Here is a 24,267-nt window from a genome sequence, read left to right on the forward strand (position 1 = left end):
AACACCTTACTATACATGGTCGGTTTTTTAGGGGCAAAAAAAACGCCTTACTATACATGGTCGTTTTTTTAATAAAATAAAAAACGCCTTACTATACATGGTCGTTTTTTTAATCAAATAAAAAACGCCTTACTATACATGGTTGTTTTTTTTTTTTAACACAATAAAAAACGCCTTACTATACATGGTCGTTTTTTTAACAAAATAAAAAACACCTTACTATACATGGTCGTTTTTTTAGGGGCAAAAAAAACCGGCTTACTATACATGGTCGTTTTTTTAATCAAATAAAAAACGCCTTACTATACATGGTCGTTTTTTTAGGGGCAAAAAAAACGCCTTACTATACATGGTCGTTTTTTTTTAACAAAATAAAAAACGCCTTACTATACATGGTCGTTTTTTTAAATTAAATAAAAAACGCCTTACTATACATGGTCGTTTTTTTAGGGGCAAAAAAAACGCCTTACTATACATTGTCGTTTTTTTTTAACAAAATAAAAAACGCCTTACTATACATGGTCGTTTTTTTAGGGGCAAAAAAAAACGCCTTACTATACATGGTCGTTTTATTAACAAAATCAAAAATGCCTTACTATACATGGTCGTTTTTTTAGGGGCAAAAAAAACGCCTTACTATACATTGTCGTTTTTTTTTAACAAAATAAAAAACGCCTTACTATACATGGTCGTTTTTTTAGGGGCAAAAAAAACGCCTTACTATACATGGTCGTTTTTTTTTAACAAAATAAAAAACGCCTTACTATACATGGTCGTTTTTTTAAATTAAATAAAAAACGCCTTACTATACATGGTCGTTTTTTTAGGGGCAAAAAAAACGCCTTACTATACATTGTCGTTTTTTTTTAACAAAATAAAAAACGCCTTACTATACATGGTCGTTTTTTTAGGGGCAAAAAAAACGGCTTACTATACATGGTCGTTTTTTTAGGGGCAAAAAAAACGCCTGACTATACATGGTCGTTTTTTTTTTTAACAAAATAAAAAACGCCTTACTATACATGGTCGTTTTTTTAGGGGCAAAAAAAACGGCTTACTATACATGGTCGTTTTTTTTAACAAAATAAAAAACACCTTACTATACATGGTCGGTTTTTTAGGGGCAAAAAAAACGCCTTACTATACATGGTCGTTTTTTTAATCAAATAAAAAACGCCTTACTATACATGGTCGTTTTTTTAATCAAATAAAAAACGCCTTACTATACATGGTTGTTTTTTTTTTTTAACACAATAAAAAACGCCTTACTATACATGGTCGTTTTTTTAACAAAATAAAAAACACCTTACTATACATGGTCGTTTTTTTAGGGGCAAAAAAAACCGGCTTACTATACATGGTCGTTTTTTTAATCAAATAAAAAACGCCTTACTATACATGGTCGTTTTTTTAGGGGCAAAAAAAACGCCTTACTATACATGGTCGTTTTTTTTTAACAAAATAAAAAACGCCTTACTATACATGGTCGTTTTTTTAAATTAAATAAAAAACGCCTTACTATACATGGTCGTTTTTTTAGGGGCAAAAAAAACGCCTTACTATACATTGTCGTTTTTTTTTAACAAAATAAAAAACGCCTTACTATACATGGTCGTTTTTTTAGGGGCAAAAAAAAACGCCTTACTATACATGGTCGTTTTATTAACAAAATCAAAAATGCCTTACTATACATGGTCGTTTTTTTAATCAAATAAAAAACGCCTTACTATACATGGTCGTTTTTTTAGGGGCAAAAAAAAACGCCTTACTATACATGGTCGTTTTATTAACAAAATAAAAAACGCCTTACTATACATGGTCATTTTTTTAATCAAATAAAAAACGCCTTACTATACATGGTCGTTTTTTTAAATTAAATAAAAAACGCCTTACTATACATGGTCGTTTTTTTAGGGGCAAAAAAAAACGCCTTACTATACATGGTCGTTTTATTAACAAAATAAAAAACGCCTTACTATACATGGTCATTTTTTTAATCAAATAAAAAACGCCTTACTATACATGGTCGTTTTTTTAACAAAATAAAAAACGCCTTACTATACATGGTCGTTTTTTTAATCAAATAAAAAACGCCTTACTATACATGGTCTTTTTTTTAGGGGCAAAAAAAACGCCTTACTATACATGGTCGTTTTTTTTAACAAAATAAAAAACGCCTTACTATACATGGTCGTTTTTTTAAATTAAATAAAAAAACGCCTTACTATACATGGTCGTTTTTTTAGGGGCAAAAAAAAACGCCTTACTATACATGGTCGTTTTTTTAACAAAATAAAAAACGCCTTACTATACATGGTCGTTTTTTTAATCAAATAAAAAACGCCTTACTATACATGGTCGTTTTTTTAGGGGCAAAAAAAAACCGCCTTACTATACATGGTCGTTTTATTAACAAAATAAAAAACGCCTTACTATACATGGTCATTTTTTTAATCAAATAAAAAACGCCTTACTATACATGGTCTTTTTTTAATCAAATAAAAAACGCCTTATTATACATGGTCGTTTTTTTAGGGGCAAAAAAAACGCCTTACTATACATGGTCGTTTTTTTAACAAAATAAAAAACGCCTTACTATACATGGTCGTTTTTTTAAATAAAATAAACGCCTTACTATACATGGTCGTTTTTTTAGGGGCAAAAAAAACGCCTTACTATACATGGTCGTTTTTTTAGGGGCAAAAAAACGCCTTACTATACATGGTTGTTTTTTTTAATCAAATAAAAAACGCCTTACTATACATGGTCGTTTTTTTAATAAAATAAAAAACGCCTTACTATACATGGTCGTTTTTTTAATCAAATAAAAAACGCCTTACTATACATGGTCGTTTTTTTAGGGGCAAAAAAAACGCCTTACTATACATGGTCGTGTTTTTAATCAAATAAAAAACGCCTTACTATACATGGTCGTTTTTTTAGGGGCAAAAAAAAACAAAAACGCCTTACTATACATGGTTGTTTTTTTTAACACAATAAAAAACGCCTTACTATACATGGTCGTTTTTTTAACAAAATAAAAAACACCTTACTATACATGGTCGTTTTTTTAGGGGCAAAAAAACCCGCCTTACTATACATGGTCGTTTTTTTAATCAAATAAAAAACGCCTTACTATACATGGTCGTTTTTTTAGGGGCAAAAAAAACGCCTTACTATACATGGTCGTTTTTTTTTAACAAAATAAAAAACGCCTTACTATACATGGTCGTTTTTTTAAATTAAATAAAAAACGCCTTACTATACATGGTCGTTTTTTTTACAAAATAAAAAACGCCTTACTATACATGGTCGTTTTTTTAGGGGCAAAAAAAAACGCCTTACTATACATGGTCGTTTTTTTTAACAAAATAAAAAACACCTTACTATACATGGTCGTTTTATTAACAAAATAAAAAACGCCTTACTATACATGGTCATTTTTTTAATCAAATAAAAAACGCCTTACTATACATGGTCTTTTTTTAATCAAATAAAAAACGCCTTATTATACATGGTCGTTTTTTTAGGGGCAAAAAAAAACAAAAACGCCTTACTATACATGGTTGTTTTTTTTAACACAATAAAAAACGCCTTACTATACATGGTCGTTTTTTTAGGGGCAAAAAAAAACGCCTTACTATACATGGTCGTTTTTTTTAACAAAATAAAAAACACCTTACTATACATGGTCGTTTTATTAACAAAATAAAAAACGCCTTACTATACATGGTCATTTTTTTAATCAAATAAAAAACGCCTTACTATACATGGTCTTTTTTTAATCAAATAAAAAACGCCTTATTATACATGGTCGTTTTTTTAGGGGCAAAAAAAACGCCTTACTATACATGGTCGTTTTTTTAACAAAATAAAAAACGCCTTACTATACATGGTCGTTTTTTTAAATAAAATAAACGCCTTACTATACATGGTCGTTTTTTTAGGGGCAAAAAAAACGCCTTACTATACATGGTCGTTTTTTTAGGGGCAAAAAAACGCCTTACTATACATGGTTGTTTTTTTTAATCAAATAAAAAACGCCTTACTATACATGGTCGTTTTTTTAATAAAATAAAAAACGCCTTACTATACATGGTCGTTTTTTTAATCAAATAAAAAACGCCTTACTATACATGGTCGTTTTTTTAGGGGCAAAAAAAACGCCTTACTATACATGGTCGTGTTTTTAATCAAATAAAAAACGCCTTACTATACATGGTCGTTTTTTTAGGGGCAAAAAAAAACAAAAACGCCTTACTATACATGGTTGTTTTTTTTAACACAATAAAAAACGCCTTACTATACATGGTCGTTTTTTTAACAAAATAAAAAACACCTTACTATACATGGTCGTTTTTTTAGGGGCAAAAAAACCCGCCTTACTATACATGGTCGTTTTTTTAATCAAATAAAAAACGCCTTACTATACATGGTCGTTTTTTTAGGGGCAAAAAAAACGCCTTACTATACATGGTCGTTTTTTTTTAACAAAATAAAAAACGCCTTACTATACATGGTCGTTTTTTTAAATTAAATAAAAAACGCCTTACTATACATGGTCGTTTTTTTTACAAAATAAAAAACGCCTTACTATACATGGTCGTTTTTTTTAATCAAATAAAAAACGCCTTACTATACATGGTCGTTTTTTTAGGGGCAAAAAAAAACGCCTTACTATACATGGTCGTTTTTTTTAACAAAATAAAAAACACCTTACTATACATGGTCGGTTTTTTAGGGGCAAAAAAAAAACGCCTTACTATACATGGTCGTTTTTTTAATAAAATAAAAAACGCCTTACTATACATGGTCGTTTTTTTAATCAAATAAAAAACACCTTACTATACATGGTTGTTTTTTTTAACACAATAAAAAACGCCTTATTATACATGGTCGTTTTTTTAGGGGCAAAAAAAAACCCGCCTTACTATACATGGTCGTTTTTTTTAATCAAATAAAAAACGCCTTACTATACATGGTCGTTTTTTTAGGGGCAAAAAAAACGCCTTACTATACATGGTCGTGTTTTTAATCAAATAAAAAACGCCTTACTATACATGGTCGTTTTTTTAGGGGCAAAAAAAAACAAAAATGCCTTACTATACATGGTTGTTTTTTTTAACACAATAAAAAACGCCTTACTATACATGGTCGTTTTTTTAACAAAATAAAAAACACCTTACTATACATGGTCGTTTTTTTAGGGGCAAAAAAAACCGGCTTACTATACATGGTCGTTTTTTTAATCAAATAAAAAACGCCTTACTATACATGGTCGTTTTTTTAGGGGCAAAAAAAACGCCTTACTATACATGGTCGTTTTTTTTTAACAAAATAAAAAACGCCTTACTATACATGGTCGTTTTTTTAAATTAAATAAAAAACGCCTTACTATACATGGTCGTTTTTTTAGGGGCAAAAAAACCGCCTTACTATACATTGTCGTTTTTTTTTAACAAAATAAAAAACGCCTTACTATACATGGTCGTTTTTTTAGGGGCAAAAAAAAACGCCTTACTATACATGGTCGTTTTATTAACAAAATCAAAAATGCCTTACTATACATGGTCGTTTTTTTAATCAAATAAAAAACGCCTTACTATACATGGTCGTTTTTTTAGGGGCAAAAAAAAACGCCTTACTATACATGGTCGTTTTATTAACAAAATAAAAAACGCCTTACTATACATGGTCATTTTTTTAATCAAATAAAAAACGCCTTACTATACATGGTCGTTTTTTTAACAAAATAAAAAACGCCTTACTATACATGGTCGTTTTTTTAATCAAATAAAAAACGCCTTACTATACATGGTCTTTTTTTTAGGGGCAAAAAAAACGCCTTACTATACATGGTCGTTTTTTTTAACAAAATAAAAAACGCCTTACTATACATGGTCGTTTTTTTAAATTAAATAAAAAAACGCCTTACTATACATGGTCGTTTTTTTAGGGGCAAAAAAAAACGCCTTACTATACATGGTCGTTTTTTTAATCAAATAAAAAACGCCTTACTATACATGGTCGTTTTTTTAGGGGCAAAAAAAAACCGCCTTACTATACATGGTCGTTTTATTAACAAAATAAAAAACGCCTTACTATACATGGTCATTTTTTTAATCAAATAAAAAACGCCTTACTATACATGGTCTTTTTTTAATCAAATAAAAAACGCCTTATTATACATGGTCGTTTTTTTAGGGGCAAAAAAAACGCCTTACTATACATGGTCGTTTTTTTAACAAAATAAAAAACGCCTTACTATACATGGTCGTTTTTTTAAATAAAATAAACGCCTTACTATACATGGTCGTTTTTTTAGGGGCAAAAAAAACGCCTTACTATACATGGTCGTTTTTTTAGGGGCAAAAAAACGCCTTACTATACATGGTTGTTTTTTTTAATCAAATAAAAAACGCCTTACTATACATGGTCGTTTTTTTAATAAAATAAAAAACGCCTTACTATACATGGTCGTTTTTTTAATCAAATAAAAAACGCCTTACTATACATGGTCGTTTTTTTAGGGGCAAAAAAAACGCCTTACTATACATGGTCGTGTTTTTAATCAAATAAAAAACGCCTTACTATACATGGTCGTTTTTTTAGGGGCAAAAAAAAACAAAAACGCCTTACTATACATGGTTGTTTTTTTTAACACAATAAAAAACGCCTTACTATACATGGTCGTTTTTTTAACAAAATAAAAAACACCTTACTATACATGGTCGTTTTTTTAGGGGCAAAAAAAACCGCCTTACTATACATGGTCGTTTTTTTAATCAAATAAAAAACGCCTTACTATACATGGTCGTTTTTTTAGGGGCAAAAAAAACGCCTTACTATACATGGTCGTTTTTTTTTAACAAAATAAAAAACGCCTTACTATACATGGTCGTTTTTTTAAATTAAATAAAAAACGCCTTACTATACATGGTCGTTTTTTTTACAAAATAAAAAACGCCTTACTATACATGGTCGTTTTTTTTAATCAAATAAAAAACGCCTTACTATACATGGTCGTTTTTTTAGGGGCAAAAAAAAACGCCTTACTATACATGGTCGTTTTTTTTAACAAAATAAAAAACACCTTACTATACATGGTCGGTTTTTTAGGGGCAAAAAAAAACGCCTTACTATACATGGTTGTTTTTTTAATAAAATAAAAAACGCCTTACTATACATGGTCGTTTTTTTAATCAAATAAAAAACACCTTACTATACATGGTTGTTTTTTTTAACACAATAAAAAACGCCTTATTATACATGGTCGTTTTTTTAGGGGCAAAAAAAAACCCGCCTTACTATACATGGTCGTTTTTTTTAATCAAATAAAAAACGCCTTACTATACATGGTCGTTTTTTTAGGGGCAAAAAAAACGCCTTACTATACATGGTCGTGTTTTTAATCAAATAAAAAACGCCTTACTATACATGGTCGTTTTTTTAGGGGCAAAAAAAAACAAAAATGCCTTACTATACATGGTTGTTTTTTTTAACACAATAAAAAACGCCTTACTATACATGGTCGTTTTTTTAACAAAATAAAAAACACCTTACTATACATGGTCGTTTTTTTAGGGGCAAAAAAAAACGCCTTACTATACATGGTCGTTTTTTTAATCAAATAAAAAACACCTTACTATACATGGTCGTTTTTTTTTAACAAAATAAAAAACGCCTTACTATACATGGTCGTTTTTTTTACAAAATAAAAAACGCCTTACTATACATGGTCGTTTTTTTTAATCAAATAAAAAACGCCTTACTATACATGGTCGTTTTTTTAGGGGCAAAAAAAACGCCTTACTATACATGGTCGTTTTATTAACAAAATAAAAAACGCCTTACTATACATGGTCATTTTTTTAATCAAATAAAAAACACCTTACTATACATGGTCATTTTTTTAATAAAAAAAAAAAACGCCTTACTATACATGGTTGTTTTTTAGGGGCAAAAAAAAACCCGCCTTACTATACATGGTCGTTTTTTTTAATCAAATAAAAAACGCCTTACTATACATGGTCGTTTTTTTAGGGGCAAAAAAAACGCCTTACTATACATGGTCGTGTTTTTAATCAAATAAAAAACGCCTTACTATACATGGTCGTTTTTTTAGGGGCAAAAAAAAACAAAAATGCCTTACTATACATGGTTGTTTTTTTTAACACAATAAAAAACGCCTTACTATACATGGTCGTTTTTTTAACAAAATAAAAAACACCTTACTATACATGGTCGTTTTTTTAGGGGCAAAAAAAAACGCCTTACTATACATGGTCGTTTTTTTAATCAAATAAAAAACACCTTACTATACATGGTCGTTTTTTTTTAACAAAATAAAAAACGCCTTACTATACATGGTCGTTTTTTTTACAAAATAAAAAACGCCTTACTATACATGGTCGTTTTTTTTTAATCAAATAAAAAACGCCTTACTATACATGGTCGTTTTTTTAGGGGCAAAAAAAAACAAATACGCCTTACTATACATGGTCGGTTTTTTAGGGGCAAAAAAAAACGCCTTACTATACATGGTCGTTTTTTTAATAAAATAAAAAACGCCTTACTATACATGGTCGTTTTTTTAGGGGCAAAAAAAACGCCTTACTATACATGGTCGTTTTTTTTTAACAAAATAAAAAACGCCTTACTATACATGGTCGTTTTTTTAAATTAAATAAAAAACGCCTTACTATACATGGTCGTTTTTTTTTACAAAATAAAAAACGCCTTACTATACATGGTCGTTTTTTTTAATCAAATAAAAAACGCCTTACTATACATGGTCGTTTTTTTAGGGGCAAAAAAAAACGCTTTACTATACATGGTCGTTTTTTTTAACAAAATAAAAAACACCTTACTATACATGGTCGGTTTTTTAGGGGCAAAAAAAAACGCCTTACTATACATGGTCGTTTTTTTAATAAAATAAAAAACGCCTTACTATACATGGTCGTTTTTTTAATCAAATAAAAAACACCTTACTATACATGGTTGTTTTTTTTAACACAATAAAAAACGCCTTATTATACATGGTCGTTTTTTAGGGGCAAAAAAAAACCCGCCTTACTATACATGGTCGTTTTTTTTAATCAAATAAAAAACGCCTTACTATACATGGTCGTTTTTTTAGGGGCAAAAAAAACGCCTTACTATACATGGTCGTGTTTTTAATCAAATAAAAAACGCCTTACTATACATGGTCGTTTTTTTAGGGGCAAAAAAAAACAAAAATGCCTTACTATACATGGTTGTTTTTTTTAACACAATAAAAAACGCCTTACTATACATGGTCGTTTTTTTAATCAAATAAAAAACGCCTTACTATACATGGTCGTTTTTTTTTAACAAAATAAAAAACGCCTTACTATACATGGTCGTTTTTTTTACAAAATAAAAAACGCCTTACTATACATGGTCGTTTTTTTTAATCAAATAAAAAACGCCTTACTATACATGGTCGTTTTTTTAATCAAATAAAAAACGCCTTACTATACATGGTCGTTTTATTAACAAAATAAAAAACGCCTTACTATACATGGTCATTTTTTTAATCAAATAAAAAACACCTTACTATACATGGTCATTTTTTTAATAAAAAAAAAAAACGCCTTACTATACATGGTTGTTTTTTAGGGGCAAAAAAAACGCCTTACTATACATGGTCGTTTTTTTTAACAAAATAAAAAACGCCTTACTATACATGGTCGTTTTTTTAAATTAAATAAAAAACGCCTTACTATACATGGTCGTTTTTTTAGGGGCAAAAAAACCCGCCTTACTATACATGGTCGTTTTTTTAGGGGCAAAAAAAACGCCTTACTATACATGGTCTTTTTTTTTTTAACAAAATAAAAAACGCCTTACTATACATGGTCGTTTTTTTAGGGGCAAAAAAACCCCCGCCTTACTATACATGGTTGTTTTTTTTAACACAATAAAAAACGCCTTACTATACATGGTCGTTTTTTTAAATTAAATAAAAAAACCCTTACTATACATGGTCGTTTTTTTAGGGGCAAAAAAAACGCCTTACTATACATGGTCGTTTTTTTTTTAACAAAATAAAAAACGCCTTACTATACATGGTCGTTTTTTTAATCAAATAAAAAACGCCTTACTATACATGGTCGTTTTTTTAATCAAATAAAAAACACCTTACTATACATGGTTGTTTTTTTTAACACAATAAAAAACGCCTTACTATACATGGTCGTTTTTTTTAGGGGCAAAAAAAAAAACGCCTTACTATGGTCGTTTTTTTAACAAAATAAAAAACGCCTTACTCCACATGGCCGTTTTTTTAACAAAATAAAAAACGCCTTACTATACATGGTCGTTTTATTAACAAAATAAAAAACGCCTTACTATACATGGTCGTTTTTTTAATCATATAAAAAACGCCTTACTATACATGGTCGTTTTATTAACAAAATAAAAAACGCCTTACTATACATGGTCGTTTTATTAACAAAATAAAAAACGCCTTACTATACATGGTCATTTTTTTAATCAAATAAAAAACGCCTTACTATACATGGTCATTTTTTTAATCAAATAAAAAACGCCTTACTATACATGGTCTTTTTTTAATCAAATAAAAAACGCCTTATTATACATGGTCGTTTTTTTAGGGGCAAAAAAAACGCCTTACTATACATGGTCGTTTTTTTAAATAAAATAAACGCCTTACTATATATGGTCGTTTTTTTAGGGGCAAAAAAAACGCCTTACTATACATGGTCGTTTTTTTAGGGGCAAAAAAACGCCTTACTATACATGGTTGTTTTTTTTAATCAAATAAAAAACGCCTTACTATACATGGTCGTTTTTTTAATAAAATAAAAAACGCCTTACTATACATGGTCGTTTTTTTAATCAAATAAAAAACGCCTTACTATACATGGTCGTTTTTTTAGGGGCAAAAAAAACGCCTTACTATACATGGTCGTGTTTTTAATCAAATAAAAAACGCCTTACTATACATGGTCGTTTTTTTAGGGGCAAAAAAAAACAAAAACGCCTTACTATACATGGTTGTTTTTTTTAACACAATAAAAAACGCCTTACTATACATGGTCGTTTTTTTAACAAAATAAAAAACACCTTACTATACATGGTCGTTTTTTTAAATTAAATAAAAAACGCCTTACTATACATGGTCGTTTTTTTTACAAAATAAAAAACGCCTTACTATACATGGTCGTTTTTTTAGGGGCAAAAAAAAACGCCTTACTATACATGGTCGGTTTTTTTAACAAAATAAAAAACACCTTACTATACATGGTCGGTTTTTTAGGGGCAAAAAAAACGCCTTACTATACATGGTCGTTTTTTTAATAAAATAAAAAACGCCTTACTATACATGGTCGTTTTTTTAATCAAATAAAAAACACCTTACTATACATGGTTGTTTTTTTTAACACAATAAAAAACGCCTTATTATACATGGTCGTTTTTTTAACAAAATAAAAAACGCCTTACTATACATGGTCGTTTTTTTAAATAAAATAAACGCCTTACTATATATGGTCGTTTTTTTAGGGGCAAAAAAAACGCCTTACTATACATGGTCGTTTTTTTAGGGGCAAAAAAACGCCTTACTATACATGGTTGTTTTTTTTAATCAAATAAAAAACGCCTTACTATACATGGTCGTTTTTTTAATAAAATAAAAAACGCCTTACTATACATGGTCGTTTTTTTAATCAAATAAAAAACGCCTTACTATACATGGTCGTTTTTTTAGGGGCAAAAAAAACGCCTTACTATACATGGTCGTGTTTTTAATCAAATAAAAAACGCCTTACTATACATGGTCGTTTTTTTAGGGGCAAAAAAAAACAAAAACGCCTTACTATACATGGTTGTTTTTTTTAACACAATAAAAAACGCCTTACTATACATGGTCGTTTTTTTAACAAAATAAAAAACACCTTACTATACATGGTCGTTTTTTTAAATTAAATAAAAAACGCCTTACTATACATGGTCGTTTTTTTTACAAAATAAAAAACGCCTTACTATACATGGTCGTTTTTTTAGGGGCAAAAAAAAACGCCTTACTATACATGGTCGGTTTTTTTAACAAAATAAAAAACACCTTACTATACATGGTCGGTTTTTTAGGGGCAAAAAAAACGCCTTACTATACATGGTCGTTTTTTTAATAAAATAAAAAACGCCTTACTATACATGGTCGTTTTTTTAATCAAATAAAAAACACCTTACTATACATGGTTGTTTTTTTTAACACAATAAAAAACGCCTTATTATACATGGTCGTTTTTTTAGGGGCAAAAAAAAAACCGCCTTACTATACATGGTCGTTTTTTTTAATCAAATAAAAAACGCCTTACTATACATGGTCGTTTTTTTAGGGGCAAAAAAAACGCCTTACTATACATGGTCGTGTTTTTAATCAAATAAAAAACGCCTTACTATACATGGTCGTTTTTTTTAACACAATAAAAAACGCCTTACTATACATGGTCGTTTTTTTAACAAAATAAAAAACACCTTACTATACATGGTCGTTTTTTTAGGGGCAAAAAAAACCGCCTTACTATACATGGTCGTTTTTTTAATCAAATAAAAAACGCCTTACTATACATGGTCGTTTTTTTAGGGGCAAAAAAAACGCCTTACTATACATGGTCGTTTTTTTTTAACAAAATAAAAAACGCCTTACTATACATGGTCGTTTTTTTAAATTAAATAAAAAACGCCTTACTATACATGGTCGTTTTTTTTACAAAATAAAAAACGCCTAACTATACATGGTCGTTTTTTTTAATTAAATAAAAAACGCCTTACTATACATGGTCGTTTTTTTAGGGGCAAAAAAAACGCCTTACTATACATGGTCGTTTTTTTTACAAAATAAAAAACGCCTTACTATACATGGTCGTTTTTTTTACAAAATAAAAAACGCCTAACTATACATGGTCGTTTTTTTTAATCAAATAAAAAACGCCTTACTATACATGGTCGTTTTTTTAGGGGCAAAAAAAACGCCTTACTATACATGGTCGTTTTTTTTTACAAAATAAAAAACGCCTTACTATACATGGTCGTTTTTTTAACAAAATAAAAAACACCTTACTATACATGGTCGTTTTTTTTAACACAATAAAAAACGCCTTACTATACATGGTCGTTTTTTTAACAAAATAAAAAACACCTTACTATACATGGTCGTTTTTTTAGGGGCAAAAAAAAACGCCTTACTATACATGGTCGTTTTTTTAATCAAATAAAAAACGCCTTACTATACATGGTCGTTTTTTTAGGGGCAAAAAAAACGCCTTACTATACATGGTCGTTTTTTTAATCAAATAAAAAACACCTTACTATACATGGTTGTTTTTTTTAACACAATAAAAAACGCCTTATTATACATGGTCGTTTTTTTAGGGGCAAAAAAAACGCCTTACTATACATGGTCGTGTTTTTAATCAAATAAAAAACGCCTTACTATACATGGTCGTTTTTTTTAACACAATAAAAAACGCCTTACTATACATGGTCGTTTTTTTAACAAAATAAAAAACACCTTACTATACATGGTCGTTTTTTTAGGGGCAAAAAAACCCGCCTTACTCTACATGGTCGTTTTTTTAATCAAATAAAAAACGCCTTACTATACATGGTCGTTTTTTTAGGGGCAAAAAAAACGCCTTACTATACATGGTCGTTTTTTTTTTACAAAATAAAAAACGCCTTACTATACATGGTCGTTTTTTTAACAAAATAAAAAACACCTTACTATACATGGTCGTTTTTTTTAACACAATAAAAAACGCCTTACTATACATGGTCGTTTTTTTAACAAAATAAAAAACACCTTACTATACATGGTCGTTTTTTTTAACACAATAAAAAACGCCTTACTATACATGGTCGTTTTTTTTAATCAAATAAAAAACGCCTTACTATACATGGTCGTTTTTTTTTACAAAATAAAAAACACCTTACTATACATGGTCGTTTTTTTTAACACAATAAAAAACGCCTTACTATACATGGTCGTTTTTTTAATCAAATAAAAAACGCCTTACTATACATGGTCGTTTTTTTAGGGGCAAAAAAAACGCCTTACTATACATGGTCGTTTTTTTTTAACAAATTAAAAAACGCCTTACTATACATGGTCGTTTTTTTAAATTAAATAAAAAACGCCTTACTATACATGGTCGTTTTTTTTACAAAATAAAAAACGCCTTACTATACATGGTCGTTTTTTTTAATCAAATAAAAAACGCCTTACTATACATGGTCGTTTTTTTAGGGGCAAAAAAAAACGCCTTACTATACATGGTCGTTTTTTTTAACAAAATAAAAAACACCTTACTATACATGGTCGTTTTTTTAGGGGCAAAAAAAACGCCTTACTATACATGGTCGTTTTTTTAATAAAATAAAAAACGCCTTACTATACATGGTCGTTTTTTTAATCAAATAAAAAACACCTTACTATACATGGTTGTTTTTTTTAACACAATAAAAAACGCCTTATTATACATGGTCGTTTTTTTAGGGGCAAAAAAAAAAAACGCCTTACTATACATGGTCGTTTTTTTAATCAAATAAAAAACGCCTTACTATACATGGTCGTTTTTTTAGGGGCAAAAAAAACGCCTTACTATACATGGTCGTGTTTTTAATCAAATAAAAAACGCCTTACTATACATGGTTGTTTTTTTTAACACAATAAAAAACGCCTTACTATACATGGTCGTTTTTTTAACAAAATAAAAAACACCTTACTATACATGGTCGTTTTTTTAGGGGCAAAAAAAAACGCCTTACTATACATGGTCGTTTTTTTAATCAAATAAAAAACGCCTTACTATACATGGTCGTTTTTTTTAATCAAATAAAAAACGCCTTACTATACATGGTCGTTTTTTTAGGGGCAAAAAAAACCGCCTTACTATACATGGTCGTTTTTTTTAACAAAATAAAAAACACCTTACTATACATGGTCGGTTTTTTAGGGGCAAAAAAAACGCCTTACTATACATGGTCGTTTTTTTAATAAAATAAAAAACGCCTTACTATACATGGTCGTTTTTTTAATCAAATAAAAAACACCTTACTATACATGGTTGTTTTTTTTAACACAATAAAAAACGCCTTATTATACATGGTCGTTTTTTTAGGGGCAAAAAAAAAAAACGCCTTACTATACATGGTCGTTTTTTTAATCAAATAAAAAACGCCTTACTATACATGGTCGTTTTTTTAGGGGCAAAAAAAACGCCTTACTATACATGGTCGTGTTTTTAATCAAATAAAAAACGCCTTACTATACATGGTCGTTTTTTTAGGGGCAAAAAAAAACAAAAACGCCTTACTATACATGGTTGTTTTTTTTAACACAATAAAAAACGCCTTACTATACATGGTCGTTTTTTTAACAAAATAAAAAACACCTTACTATACATGGTCGTTTTTTTAGGGGCAAAAAAAAACGCCTTACTATACATGGTCGTTTTTTTAATCAAATAAAAAACGCCTTACTATACATGGTCGTTTTTTTAGGGGCAAAAAAAACGCCTTACTATACATGGTCGTTTTTTTTTAACAAAATAAAAAACGCCTTACTATACATGGTCGTTTTTTTAAATTAAATAAAAAACGCCTTACTATACATGGTCGTTTTTTTTACAAAATAAAAAACGCCTTACTATACATGGTCGTTTTTTTTAATCAAATAAAAAACGCCTTACTATACATGGTCGTTTTTTTAGGGGCAAAAAAAACGCCTTACTATACATGGTCGTTTTATTAACAAAATAAAAAACGCCTTACTATACATGGTCATTTTTTTTAATCAAATAAAAAACACCTTACTATACATGGTCATCTTTTTAATAAAAAAAAAAAAACGCCTTACTATACATGGTTGTTTTTTAGGGGCAAAAAAAACGCCTTACTATATACATGGTCATTTTTTTTAACACAAAAAACGCCTTACTATACATGGTTGTTTTTTTTAACACAATAAAAAACGCCTTACTATACATGGTCGTTTTTTTAAATTAAATAAAAAACGCCTTACTATACATGGTCGTTTTTTTAGGGGCAAAAAAAACGCCTTACTATACATGGTCGTTTTTTTTTTAACAAAATAAAAAACGCCTTACATGGTCGTTTTTTTAGGGGCAAAAAAAAAAAACGCCTTACTATACATGGTCGTTTTTTTAATCAAATAAAAAACGCCTTACTATACATGGTCGTTTTTTTAATCAAATAAAAAACGCCTTACTATACATGGTCGTTTTTTTAGGGGCAAAAAAAACGCCTTACTATACATGGTCGTGTTTTTAATCAAATAAAAAACGCCTTACTATACATGGTTGTTTTTTTTAACACAATAAAAAACGCCTTACTATACATGGTCGTTTTTTTAGGGGCAAAAAAAAAACGCCTTACTATACATGGTCGTTTTTTTAACAAAATAAAAAACGCCTTACTCCACATGGCCGTTTTTTTTAGGGGCAAAAAAAAACACCTTACTATACATGGTCATTTTTTTAATCAAATAAAAAACGCCTTACTATACATGGTCGTTTTTTTAGGGGCAAAAAAAACCGCCTTACTATACATGGTCGGTTTTTTTAACAAAATAAAAAACACCTTACTGTACATGGTCGGTTTTTTAGGGGCAAAAAAAAACGCCTTACTATACATGGTCGTTTTTTTAATAAAATAAAAAACGCCTTACTATACATGGTCGTTTTTTTAATCAAATAAAAAACGCCTTACTATACATGGTTGTTTTTTTTAACACAATAAAAAACGCCTTATTATACATGGTCGTTTTTTTAGGGGCAAAAAAAAAAAACGCCTTACTATACATGGTCGTTTTTTTAATCAAATAAAAAACGCCTTACTATACATGGTCGTTTTTTTAGGGGCAAAAAAAAACGGCTTACTATACATGGTCGTGTTTTTAATCAAATAAAAAACGCCTTACTATACATGGTCGTTTTTTTAGGGGCAAAAAAAAACGCCTTACTATACATGGTCGTTTTTTTAGGGGCAAAAAAAAACAAAAACGCCTTACTATACATGGTTGTTTTTTTTAAACACAATAAAAAACGCCTTACTATACATGGTCGTTTTTTTAACAAAATAAAAAACGCCTTACTATACATGGTCGTTTTTTTAATCCAATAAAAAACGCCTTACTATACATGGTCGTTTTTTTAGGGGCAAAAAAAACGCCTTACTATACACGGTCGTTTTTTTTTAACAAAATAAAAAACGCCTTACTATACATGGTCGTTTTTTTAAATTAAATAAAAAACGCCTTACTATACATGGTCGTTTTTTTTACAAAATAAAAAACGCCTTACTATACATGGTCGTTTTTTTTAATCAAATAAAAAACGCCTTACTATACATGGTCGTTTTTTTAGGGGCAAAAAAACCCGCCTTACTATACATGGTCGTTTTATTAACAAAATAAAAAACGCCTTACTATACATGGTCATTTTTTTAATCAAATAAAAAACGCCTTACTATACATGGTCATTTTTTTAATAAAAAAAAAAAAAACGCCTTACTATACATGGTTGTTTTTTAGGGGCAAAAAAAACGCCTTACTATACATGGTCGTTTTTTTTAACAAAATAAAAAACGCCTTACTATACATGGTCGTTTTTTTTTTAACAAAATAAAAAACGCCTTACTATACATGGTCGTTTTTTTAGGGGCAAAAAAAAAAAAACGCCTTACTATACATGGTCGTTTTTTTAATCAAATAAAAAACGCCTTACTATACATGGTCGTTTTTTTAATCAAATAAAAAACACCTTACTATACATGGTTGTTTTTTTTAACACAATAAAAAACGCCTTACTATACATGGTCGTTTTTTTAGGGGCAAAAAAAAAAACGCCTTACTATACATGGTCGTTTTTTTAACAAAATAAAAAACGCCTTACTCCACATGGCCGTTTTTTTTAGGGGCAAAAAAAAACACCTTACTATACATGGTCATTTTTTTAATCAAATAAAAAACGCCTGACTATACATGGTCGTTTTTTTAGGGGCAAAAAAAACGCCTTACTATACATGGTCGTTTTTTTAGGGGCAAAAAAAAACAAAAACGCCTTACTATACATGGTTTTTTTTTTTTAACACAATAAAAAACGCCTTACTATACATGGTCGTTTTTTTAACAAAATAAAAAACACCTTACTATACATGGTCGTTTTTTTAGGGGCAAAAAAAACGCCTTACTATACATGGCCGTTTTTTTAATCAAATAAAAAACACCTTACTATACATGGTTGTTTTTTTTAACACAATAAAAAACGCCTTACTATACATGGTCGTTTTTTTAGGGGCAAAAAAAAAACCGCCTTACTATACATGGTCGTTTTTTTAACAAAATAAAAAACGCCTTACTCCACATGGCCGTTTTTTTTAGGGGCAAAAAAAACCACCTTACTATACATGGTCATTTTTTTAATCAAATAAAAAACGCCTTACTATACATGGTCGTTTTTTTAGGGGCAAAAAAACCGCCTTACTATACATGGTCGTTTTTTTAGGGGCAAAAAAAAACAAAAACGCCTTACTATACATGGTTTTTTTTTTTTTAACACAATAAAAAACGCCTTACTATACATGGTCGTTTTTTTAACAAAATAAAAAACACCTTACTATACATGGTCGTTTTTTTAGGGGCAAAAAAACGCCTTACTATACATGGTCGTTTTTTTAATCAAATAAAAAACACCTTACTATACATGGTTGTTTTTTTTAACACAATAAAAAACGCCTTACTATACATGGTCGTTTTTTTAGGGGCAAAAAAAAAAACGCCTTACTATACATGGTCGTTTTTTTAACAAAATAAAAAACGCCTTACTCCACATGGCCGTTTTTTTTAGGGGCAAAAAAACCCACCTTACTATACATGGTCATTTTTTTAATCAAATAAAAAACGCCTTACTATACATGGTCGTTTTTTTAGGGGCAAAAAAACCGCCTTACTATACATGGTCGTTTTTTTAGGGGCAAAAAAAAACAAAAACGCCTTACTATACATGGTTTTTTTTTTTTAACACAATAAAAAACGCCTTACTATACATGGTCGTTTTTTTTAACAAAATAAAAAACACCTTACTATACATGGTCGTTTTTTTAATCAAATAAAAAACGCCTTACTATACGTGGTCGTTTTTTTAGGGGCAAAAAAAACGCCTTACTATACATGGTCGTTTTTTTAATCAAATAAAAAACGCCTTACTATACATGGTCGTTTTTTTTAATCAAATAAAAAACGCCTTACTATACATGGTTTTTTTTTTTTAACACAATAAAAAACGCCTTACTATACATGGTCGTTTTTTTAACAAAATAAAAAACACCTTACTATACGTGGTCGTTTTTTTAGGGGCAAAAAAAACGCCTTACTATACATGGTCGTTTTTTTAAATCAAATAAAAAACGCCTTACTATACATGGTCGTCTTTTTAGGGGCAAAAAAAACGCCTTACTATACATGGTCGTTTTTTTTTTAAATATATATTTTAAAAAACAAAAACATAAAAAATGCCTTACTATACATGGTCGTTTTAAAAAAACGCCCTACTTATGGTTGTTTAAAATAAAATGCCTCACTATACATGTTTTTTCGACGTGGTCGTTTAAAAAAAAAAAATAAACAAAACAAAACACCTTTGTCATGTTTTTGGTTTGTGTTTTATCATGTTTTCCTTTTGTCCTGTGTCTCTTGTCAGGTTAATGTGTCGCCCTCACGCACGACCTGCTGCCCTTCTTCTGGTCCTGGCCTACACCTGTTGCGGGCGCCTTCTGGTCCAGTCTGGATGCCTTCCTGACCGGCCCCGGTCAAGCACCTCTCGTCTGCCTCTGCCATCCAGGATGCCCACCAGATTAGCCCTGAAAGGAGTTTTCTCGCCTCTGGGCCTGTTTTGGCCTTCTGTTTTGGGACATCTGGGCTCATGTTTTTGTCATGTCCAGGGGTTTGGGTTTTGTCAAGTTTTCCTTTGTGTCTGTTGTCAGGTTAATGTGTTCCCCTGTGCTTGTCATCCTGGTCCCTCATGTCCTCCAACCAGCAATCTCAGCCACATGTGTCTGGTCTAGGTGTCTCGTCTTGTTAGTATGTGTATTTAGTTCCCTGCTTTCTTTCAGCCCTTGTCGGGTCATTGTCGTCACACCCTTTCCATGTCCTGTCCATGTTCTTGCCTCATTGTGTTCTTGATTTAGTTGCTGCTTTAAATTATGTTTTGGGACATTGTTGATTTTGTTTTTGGATACCAATTTGGGGCGGCACAGTTGATGAGTGGTTAGCACATCCGCCTCACAGTACTGAGGACTTGGGTTCAAGTTTGAGCCTTCCTGGGTGGAGTTTGCATGTTCTCCCCGTGCCTGCGTGGGTCTTCTCCGGGTTCTCCGGTATCCTCCCACATTCCAAAAACATGCATAGCAGGTTAACTGGGCCCCCCGAATTGTCCGAATTGGTGTGCTTGTGAGTGTGGATGGTTGTTTGTCTATGTGCCTTGCGATGGGCTGGCAACCAGTTCAGGGTGTACCCCCCCCCAGCGCCCCCCGCGACCCTTGTGAGGAGCAAGTGGTTCAAAACATGGATGGAAACCAAGTTTGCCTTTTTGCTTAATTAAATAACCTTTTTTTGGACTGCATCCCTGTCTTGCTGTTTTGCTTCCTGCACTTAGTTCCACAACCATGCCACACCTGACAGCCTTATTGTTCAAAAAACATTAAAAATGCCTAACTATACATGGTCGTTTTTTGTAACAAAATAAAAAACGGCTCACTATACATGGTCGTTTTTTTTTTTTAACACAATAAAAAAAACGCCTTACTATACATGGTTGTTTTTTTTTAACACAATAAAAAAAACGCCTTACTATACATGGTCGTTTTTTTAGGGGCAAAAAGATGGCTTACTATACATGGTCATTTTTTTAATCAAATAAAAAACGCCTTACTATACATGGTTGTTTTTTTTTAACACAATAAAAAACGCCTTACTATACATGGTCGTTTTTTTAGGGGCAAAAAAAACGCCTTACTATACATGGTCGTTTTTTTAACAAAATAAAAAACGCCTTACTATACATGGTTGTTTTTTTAATCAAATAAAAAACGCCTTACTATACATGGTCGTTTTTTTAGAGGCAAAAAAAACGCCTTACTATACATGGTCGTTTTTTTAAATTAAATAAACGCCTTACTATACATGGTCGTTTTTTTAGGGGCAAAAAAAACCCCGCCTTACTATACATGGTTGTTTTTTTTAACACAATAAAAAACGCCTTACTATACATGGTCGTGTTTTTAATCAAATAAAAAACGCCTTACTATACATGGTCATTTTTTTAGGGGCAAAAAAAACCGCCTTACTATACATGGTCGTTTTTTTAACAAAATAAAAAATGCCTTACTATACATGGTTGTTTTTTTTAACACAATAAAAAACGCCTTACTATACATGGTCGTTTTTTTTAACAAAATAAAAAACACCTTACTATACATGGTCGTTTTTTTAAACTAAATAAAAAACACCTTACTATACATGGTCGTTTTTTTAACAAAATAAAAAACGCCTTACTATACATGGTCGTGTTTTTAATCAAATAAAAAACGCCTTACTATACATGGTCATTTTTTTAGGGGCAAAAAAAAACGCCTTACTATACATGGTCGTTTTTTTAATCAAATAAAAAACGCCTTACTATACATGGTCGTTTTTTAGGGGCAAAAAAAAACGCCTTACTATACATGGTCGTTTTTTTAACAAAATAAAAAACGCCTTACTATACATGGTTGTTTTTTTAATCAAAAAACGCCTAACTATACATGGTCGTTTTTTTAGGGGCAAAAAAAACAGCTTACTATACATGGTCGTTTTTTTAGGGGCAAAAAAAAAAACGCCTTACTATACATGGTCGTTTTTTTAAATTAAATAAAAAACACCTTACTATACATGGTGGTTTTTTTAGGGGCAAAAAAACCGCCTTACTATACATGGTCGTTTTTTTAACACAATAAAAAACGGCTCACTATACATGGTCATTTTTTTTAACACAATAAAAAAAACGCCTTACTATACATGGTTGTTTTTTTTTTAACACAATAAAAAAAACGCCTTACTATACATGGTCGTTTTTTTAGGGGCAAAAAGATGGCTTACTATACATGGTCATTTTTTTAATCAAATAAAAAACGCCTTACTATACATGGTTGTTTTTTTTAACACAATAAAAAACGCCTTACTATACATGGTCGTTTTTTTTAACACAATAAAAAACGCCTTACTATACATGGTCGTTTTTTTAGGGGCAAAAAAAACGCCTTACAATACATAGTGGTTTTTTTAATCAAATAAAAAACGCCTTACTATACATGGTCGTTTTTTTAATCAAATAAAAAACGCCTTACTATACATGGTCGCTTTTTTTAACAAAATAAAAAACGCCTTACTATACATGGTCGTTTTTTTAATCAAATAAAAAACGCCTTACTATACATGGTCGTTTTTTTTTTAACAAAATAAAAAACGCCTTACTATACATGGTCGTTTTTTTTAAATTAAATAAACGCCTTACTATACATGGTCGTTTTTTTAGGGGCAAAAAAAACCCCGCCTTACTATACATGGTTGTTTTTTTTAACACAATAAAAAACGCCTTACTATACATGGTCGTTTTTTAGGGGCAAAAAAAAACGCCTTACTATACATGGTTTTTTTAGGGGCAAAAAAAACGCCTTACTATACATGGTCGTTTTTTTAACAAAATAAAAAACGCCTTACTATACATGGTCGTTTTTTTAATCAAATAAAAAACGCCTTACTATACATGGTCGTTTTTTTAGGGGCAAAAAAAACAGCTTACTATACATGGTCGTTTTTTTAGGGGCAAAAAAAAAAAACGCCTTACTATACATGGTCGTTTTTTTTAATTAAATAAAAAACACCTTACTATACATGGTGGTTTTTTTAGGGGCAAAAAAAGGTCTTACTATACATGGTCGTTTTTTTAACAAAATAAAAAACGCCTTACTATACATGGTCGTTTTTTTAGGGGCAAAAAGATGGCTTACTATACATGGTCATTTTTTTAATCAAATAAAAAACGCCTTACTATACATGGTCGTTTTTTTAGGGGCAAAAAAAAACGCCTTACTATACATGGTCGCTTTTTTTTAACAAAATAAAAAACGCCTTACGATACATGGTCGTTTTTTTAGGGGCAAAAAAAAGGCCTTACTATACATGGTCGTTTTTTTTTTTTAACAAAATAAAAAACGCCTTACTATACATGGTCGTTTTTTTAGGGGCAAAAAAACGCCTTACTATACATGGTTGTTTTTTTTTAATCAAATAAAAAACGCCTTACTATGCATGGTCGTTTTTTTAACAAAATAAAAAACGCCTTACAATACATGGTCGTTTTTTTAATCAAATAAAAAACGCCTTACTATACATGGTCGTTTTTTTAGGGGCAAAAAAAACGCCTTACTATACATGGTCGTGTTTTTAATCAAATAAAAAACGCCTTACTATACATGGTCATTTTTTTAGGGGCAAAAAAAAACGCCTTACTATACATGGTCGTTTTTTTAACAAAATAAAAAATGCCTTACTATACATGGTTGTTTTTTTTAACACAATAAAAAACGCCTTACTATACATGGTCGTTTTTTTTAACAAAATAAAAAACACCTTACTATACATGGTCGTTTTCTTAACAAAATAAAATACGCCTTACTATACATGGTCGTTTTTTTAATCAAATAAAAAACGCCTTACTATACATGGTCGTTTTTTTAGGGGCAAAAAAAACACCTTACTATACATGGTCGTTTTTTTAACAAAATAAAATACGCCTTACTATACATGGTCGTTTTTTTAATCAAATAAAAAACGCCTTACTATACATGGTCGTTTTTTTAGGGTCAAAAAAAAAACGCCTTACTATACTTGGTCGTTTTATTAACAAAATAAAAAACGCCTTACTATACATGGTCATTTTTTTAATCAAATAAAAAACGCCTTACTATACATGGTCTTTTTTTAATCAAATAAAAAACGCCTTACTATACATGGTCTTTTTTTAATCAAATAAAAAACGCCTTACTATACATGGTCGTTTTTTTAGGGGCGACATGGTCGTTTTTTTAACAAAATAAAAAACGCCTTACAATACATGGTCGTTTTTTTAACAAAATAAAAAACGCCTTACTATACAT

At 30.1% G+C, this 24,267-nt stretch overlaps 1 protein-coding gene and 1 long non-coding RNA gene across 32 annotated transcripts in view; one reads left to right on the forward strand and one right to left on the reverse strand.

The window, feature by feature from the left end:
• LOC144009942 (uncharacterized) overlaps positions 1 to 20,693 on the forward strand; it is a 35,128-nt gene extending 14,435 nt beyond the window's left edge. The window contains exon 5 of the long non-coding RNA XR_013281106.1: positions 19,773 to 20,693. This is a non-coding gene — a long non-coding RNA (uncharacterized LOC144009942). The remainder of the gene's footprint in view (positions 1 to 19,772) is intronic.
• The window catches only part of nrxn3b (neurexin 3b), a 326,421-nt gene that overhangs the window by 10,742 nt on the left and 291,412 nt on the right, over positions 1 to 24,267 (reverse strand). The window lies entirely within an intron of this gene.

This window comes from Festucalex cinctus, chromosome 21 (assembly GCF_051991245.1).
Source record: "Festucalex cinctus isolate MCC-2025b chromosome 21, RoL_Fcin_1.0, whole genome shotgun sequence".
Lineage (NCBI taxonomy): Eukaryota > Metazoa > Chordata > Actinopteri > Syngnathiformes > Syngnathidae > Festucalex > Festucalex cinctus.